The sequence below is a fragment of the Monomorium pharaonis genome, chromosome 10 (assembly GCF_013373865.1).
Source record: "Monomorium pharaonis isolate MP-MQ-018 chromosome 10, ASM1337386v2, whole genome shotgun sequence".
Lineage (NCBI taxonomy): Eukaryota > Metazoa > Arthropoda > Insecta > Hymenoptera > Formicidae > Monomorium > Monomorium pharaonis.
The window spans coordinates 20,309,272-20,315,271 of record NC_050476.1 but is presented as its reverse complement, the minus strand read 5'-3'; the positions used below and the strand labels follow the sequence as shown (position 1 = coordinate 20,315,271).

General features: G+C 47.9%; 1 protein-coding gene across 6 annotated transcripts in view; it reads left to right on the top strand.

Moving 5' to 3' along the window:
- The first annotated feature begins 1,011 nt into the window (after positions 1–1,011).
- LOC105839332 (neural-cadherin) overlaps positions 1,012–6,000 on the top strand; it is a 204,628-nt gene continuing 199,639 nt past the window's right edge. For 4 of the 6 annotated variants that reach the window (XM_028193761.2, XM_012685576.3, XM_012685573.3 and 1 more), the window contains exon 1: positions 1,014–2,082. The gene's annotated coding sequence lies outside the window, so the exon portion shown is untranslated. Of the gene's footprint in view, positions 2,083–6,000 lie in introns of all 6 variants that reach the window. The other 2 variants (XM_028193762.2, XM_028193763.2) reach the window with 2 other exon arrangements.

Below are 6,000 nucleotides of genomic sequence, written 5' to 3'. Positions count from 1 at the left end.
TGATAACGAATAAAGTAGAAGACACGTAATGTAAATAAAAAACATTATGAAAGACGTGCTCAACACATTTTGTTCATGCCATCATTATTAAAATGTAAGCATCAGTATATATGTGTATTTTCAGTATTTTCATGTGTATATATAAATACATATTTTCATTTTTTGTATATATCAAAATACATTTTAAAAGTATCTTAGCCATCAGAACTGAAATACTGTAATAAGGGGAAGAAGTATTCCTTTTTAGGCAAAATATCTCAGAATTCCGTCGATTCGCGCTTTAACATTTTTCTCAAGCGTCGGCATGAGAAGACAGCATGACAATAAAAAGAAGAAACTGCACAAAACCCAATTGCGAAAGAATCGGATTCGTCGATTTTTCCTTTGTCTCCCATTTCGCTTCCCTAGACTTTTGGCTTTTCGCGCGTGTAATACGTTATGAGAAGTCTCCCTTCCTGAGCTTCTATCTGGCGAGCGCTTCGCTTGCCAAGAATCCGCAGGCCATCGGATCCAAGAGGCAACCCCCGTCGCGTTGACCCCCCTCTGGTCTCACCCTCGACCTCGCTACTCGTCGCGTTATCTTCATTCTCGATCGTGGATGTTGGCGTTGGGGTTGACGCGCGCGCGGAGGCAACTTTAACGGCACGCAGGCGACGTACACGACCGAAGCGTGTGGCTCGTGCGCGAGGATGAACGCGCGCGCCCGCGCGCCCTGCAACCCCTCCGAGGGGTGACGACGCTGCTCGACGTTCCTCATGGCAGCGACGGTGGCGGCGGCGGCGGTGTGTTGGCTGTGATAGTGGAGTCGTCGTGTGACGGCGAGGGATGAGAGAGGACGAGGGGGCTGCGCGTTCTAGGGAACGAAGGGGGTGCGCGGCGTTGGAGGGACAACCATCGGTCGGCCATCCGATGGTGGGGGAGACGACGACGAGGAGGTGGGGAGTTCGCACGTCGACCGGAACGGCCCCACCAAGTTTTATCCAACGATCCGGGAGGCTCGTCGAGGTAGTGGTCCGCGCCCCACAGCCGCGACAACTCGAAGCGCGCGCGCGTCGCGTTTCTCTCTCTCTCTCTCTGTCCACCCGAGTTGCGCCTCGCTTCGGAGTTGCGCGTGAGAGAGCGTAAAAGAGCAGAAGAGAGAGAGAGGCGGCCGAGGATAGAGGAAGCGTGGTGCGGTGGTATACTACAGTACGTACGTACGTACGGAGTGAGCGACGATACCGCGCGCGTACCGGAGTACTCTGACTCTTCCCGAGGGCGCCACCCAGCGCGGCGAAAGGGGTCGGCGCGGACTACCGTTCCCCGCGACGACGTTAACCGGAAGCTAAGGAAGACTCGCAGAGCGTGCGATCGCCCCGTCGCAGGGGGAGAGAGAGCGCGAGCAGTCGCCACGCGCCCAAGAGTGTCGCGTCAGTTTTTCTTCCTCCAGGAGGAAAATCGGTGTTAATCTCTCGTGGCTGCACCCGCCGTCGATCGTTATTTCGGGCCGCGCCGGTGGATGCTCCGCCGGAAGGAGAGCGCGCCGCGGCCTCCCGTGGGGACTTGCGGGTGAAAGTGCGGCCGGAGCGGAAGTGACTGCGGGGAGAAGGGGGGACCGCTCTCTCCGCTGTGTCGCCTCGACCGGGACCGTCGCGTAGTGATTCGGGTCCAGGTTGTCGGGTCCAGGTCCCCAGTGAGCGGTGGACTGGTGTAACTCGACGAGCGAGACGCGGCTCCGGCCCACGTACGTTCGACACGCCGCTCGAATTTCGCGGTTACCAACTCCTCCGACGGATCCGGATATACCTGGCCTATACTCGCCTGGTGCCCGGTTGGTGTAGGCGAGAGAGCACGGTGGTTTTCCTGCCGAGGTGGTTTCCGGGGTGGTGGTTGCACCGTACATCGGGGAGTGTCGCAGGTGCGGACGAACTCAGCTCGCGGGGGGGGGAGGGTGGCGTGTACCGGGGGCAGGGGGGGTGAGGGAAGGTGTGTGTGTGTGTGTCCTCGCACTTCTGCGCAACACCGGAGCACCGGAGTCCAGGTCGGGAGGAGCCGTTTCACACGGGGAAAACGCTATATAGCATCTGGCTGGACGGATAGCGCGTATGTATCAAAATCACCTATCACCTGGATCGCGCGCGAATCCAGCGTGGCGGTGCCACGCTACGGTCTTTCTCCTTAGGTTTCTCTCCTACACCCCTAAACAGGTTATTGATTTTGCCGAAGTAAGGAGGCACGGATGTAGCCCGCGTACGCCCTGCGACCTGCTCTCTTTTACCCTCGTGTCCTCTCCCTATGATGCTCTCCCTCTCTATCTCTTTTACCTCTGTCTCTCTCCTTTACTGGTGCTCTCTATCCCTCTATCCATTTCCGCGTCCGTGCGCTTGTCCGTCCGATTGTCCGTCGCAACCTCGTCGCACAACATGTCCTTGATCCTGCGTACCTCTGACGGCAGGTGGACTTACGTGATCCTTCCGCTATATACACACACGTTTTCCTTTTGAAAATACGTAGTGTTGCATGCTGCTAAGACGATACGTCATAGACCGTCGCGCCGTATCAGGTGCACGTTTAATTTAGCTGAAGGGAATTGGGAGAGGACGATATTGGACACTTGAGGTGACGTAACTGTGATATAGGAGGACACGCGGCATGTATCGAATTACACTCTAGGACAATCTAAGTAGAATACATACCCGCATTTCAAGTTCACTACAAAATCGACGGCCGTGCGTAAGATCATTAAAACATGGCTGATTTATCGAATCTTACGCAACACGCTCCTATAACATTCTTATAACCGCGATTGATGTAGTTGCTGACGTACCTGTGCCGAGAAATATTACTTTATTTCGTGACGGTATTCTCGGAGCAAATCTTTTCAATCTCAATATAAGTAATCATTCATTTCTCGAGGCTTTAGGTTTAATTAAACTTTTAGGTAAACGATGTTATCCGTTCACCTCTTTCTTTCTGTTACATACTTTATGTGATTGTAGACAATTCTTTTTTAGATCAAATCTCTTTGTTTCGCTTTCCAATTGGGTCGACTTCGATCGAGAAGCTTTATTTATTTTCTCTTTCTTTCTCTTTCATAACAAAATGTTTCGTTTTTCTTTAACTTATATAATCAATGATTATTCATATTAAGATAAAGATTATACACGGAATAACATGATAACATAGTAGCGTATTTCGAGCTGAGCATGTCATCGATTATTTATTTTGTCGGACTTCAGGATTTTTATCGATAAGAGAACCTACTGCATGGTTGCTACTTTAATCAGAAAATATTCAATTCTATCGACTGACGTTGTCCGATGCGAAAGCTTATTGTGTATACTGTCGACAGATTGCACAGTGTTAGAGTACAACTCTTACGCTTTGAAATGTTGATATTCCAGTATTCCAATTACTTTTAATGTTGCTTTTTCACGTCCAAAAAAAAAAGAGAGAGATGATACGAAATAGCTTCTGTACAAGCTGTTCAACTGTGTGATAGCTATTCAACTGCGATGACTGTTCAATGTCTTTTTTGTCTCTTTCATCTCTTTTGAATAACTCAATAAGAACTTCAAAAGATTTATGACTTCTCACTTCTCACGCCTTTTCACTCTTGAAGTAATATCGCGCAATCGATTTCTTATTGCGAGTGTGCCATTAACTACTTAGAAAATATCGTTGGGTAGACAAATTAAGTGTTTTGCTGACTGTAGACTATCGTTTTCATCGCACGCGTATTATTTCTTTTATGTAGTAAGTAAAATATAAAGATTAATAAATATATATATGGCATTTCCCAAATAATTGCATTAATTTAAAGGGACAAAGGGAAAGAGTGCTTCGTACAGTTTTTTTTTTACATTCGTAGTAAATTTATTTAAACATAGAAATTCGAGTCCAATTGTCCCTGGCATCTTGTTTGACAGAGCAATTAAGCGCGAGCAGATATGTTTGTTTATAATTCGATATCTCTCGCGCTGGGCAAATGTCAGAGTCGTGCTGCTGTCATTCGTTACGTAACGTTCGGTGCAATTTTTTTTTTTTTCATAACGAAGGGGCTCAGTTCCAGACCTTATTGTTAGTTTCGATTTATCAAACATAATAATTCATTCCGTGGCGAAATCCGCTTCTCGAAATTCTGGCGTATGATCGCGAGACGGAATTAGCGCCGTGCCGCTCGCGCGCGACACGCCGCCGGTGTCAACGAACCTCCGTGACACATTGTTGCCGGAGTAGCGTGACCGTATACTTCAGACAGCAGGTTACGAGCAGATTCCAACTGACAGCGGATCGATCCGCCGCGCGGGCAGGGAACTTTTCACGGCGAGCAGTGGAGGAGGCGGCAGGCGGCGGCGGCGGCGGCGGCGGCAGCGGCGGTGTAGTCTTTCGCGAAACCGGCGGGCTCGTAGTAAATCAATAGAAGCCACGTGAACCCGCGGACGGACGATCGCTCTGTCACGCTCCTCGTGGAAGGCCGCGCGACCTCGTGAATTCGACGAGAGAGAGCGAGAGAGCGGATCGATAATAATTCGGCTGAGGCCGCCCCCCTCCTCCCCCTCTCCCCCGAGAGAAGGATTTGACCCTTTGAACTCCCCGGCAGTTTTCCCCGACAGTTCGCCTTTCCTTATCGAACCGTTTTTATATGCAACTCCGGCGTAATGCGATACGTCGTGAGGCTCGTAACTTTCAACAACGTGACGTAAACGAAAAGACCTCCGCTCGCTTTAAACAAGCTAATTGCATCTCATCGGTTATTCGGCGGACGAGAATTCCGGTCGATATCACTGTGTAAATGATAAATATGTTTGCCGCCGTACAGAACTGCTTCCTGCAACTGTCCCTGATGTGCCGCTTTTCAGGATTACTCTTTTAGTAAAATCTTTATGAGCCATCGTTTTGCGGAACGTCGCGTCGCGCGACGATCGCGTCTTGAAATGTTTATGCGAGCATCCCCGAGATTAAACGAACAACCTGATTTTTTCGTTCATCATTTTGCATCCTTAGGAATCAATTCGTCAACGTCCAACATTGAATAATTCTGCAACGCCATCAATCTTCCGCCATTTTTCTTAGCTCCTTTGGTGCATACATGTCGAAAACGATATCCGGTGTGCTCTTGTTCGGATTTACAGAGATGAGATTTCTCTCGATGAATAATGAACTCCGGCTACTGAACAGAGAAACGGAAAAAGAAAAGGATTCGTGAAAAACAATTTTTGTAGTTCCGGTAATACACTGCGCGCTCGGGTGGAGCGATAAGACGTGATGCGCGTTGATGATGGGCGAGCGTGTGGCACGACACACATTTCGCAGCGTTGTAAAACGCTTTATGAATTAAATAGCAATTGTATAGAATTACACGACTCGCGTGTTATCGGGTAAATAACACGCGTAACGCTTCTCGTGCAGATTTCGCCGGTAATTCAAAGGAGCTATTCAGAGATGTAACATTAATCAACCCACCTGACGGACATTCGGGATTTATATGTATAATTAAACCGCCCTTCACATTTCCCCAACCGAACCTGAGTTACTCAGCTAACGCAACCGTTAAAATAGCGAACGATCTGTTATGATAAAATAAGAAAACGTCATTTCAGCATAATTTTAAACGAATTATGACTCGCAGTGGGATTCGGGACAGAATTATATTTATTACTTTATGTGCCATGGAGAGCATTTGAAAAAATATACAAATCGAGATACAAAATAAATATCCATGAATAAACACATGTGTAATATACAGGATGTCCCAAAACATGTGGGTCAACGCTCGTAAAAAGGTAGAAGGGATCGAGATGAACATAAAAGTTCAATATTGTCTTGGGTTCACCAATAATCGAGGTATTAATTTTTCAAATTATGCGAATGAGAGGGCGCCGAGAAAAGAGCTCGATCCGCTCGAGCTATAACACGGAAGAAAAAACCTATCGTGAATGTGTGATAAGCTTTTATTAATTTACTGTTCACAATTACGATAGAAATTAATTAGATTATTTGCATACGTTAATATCTCGA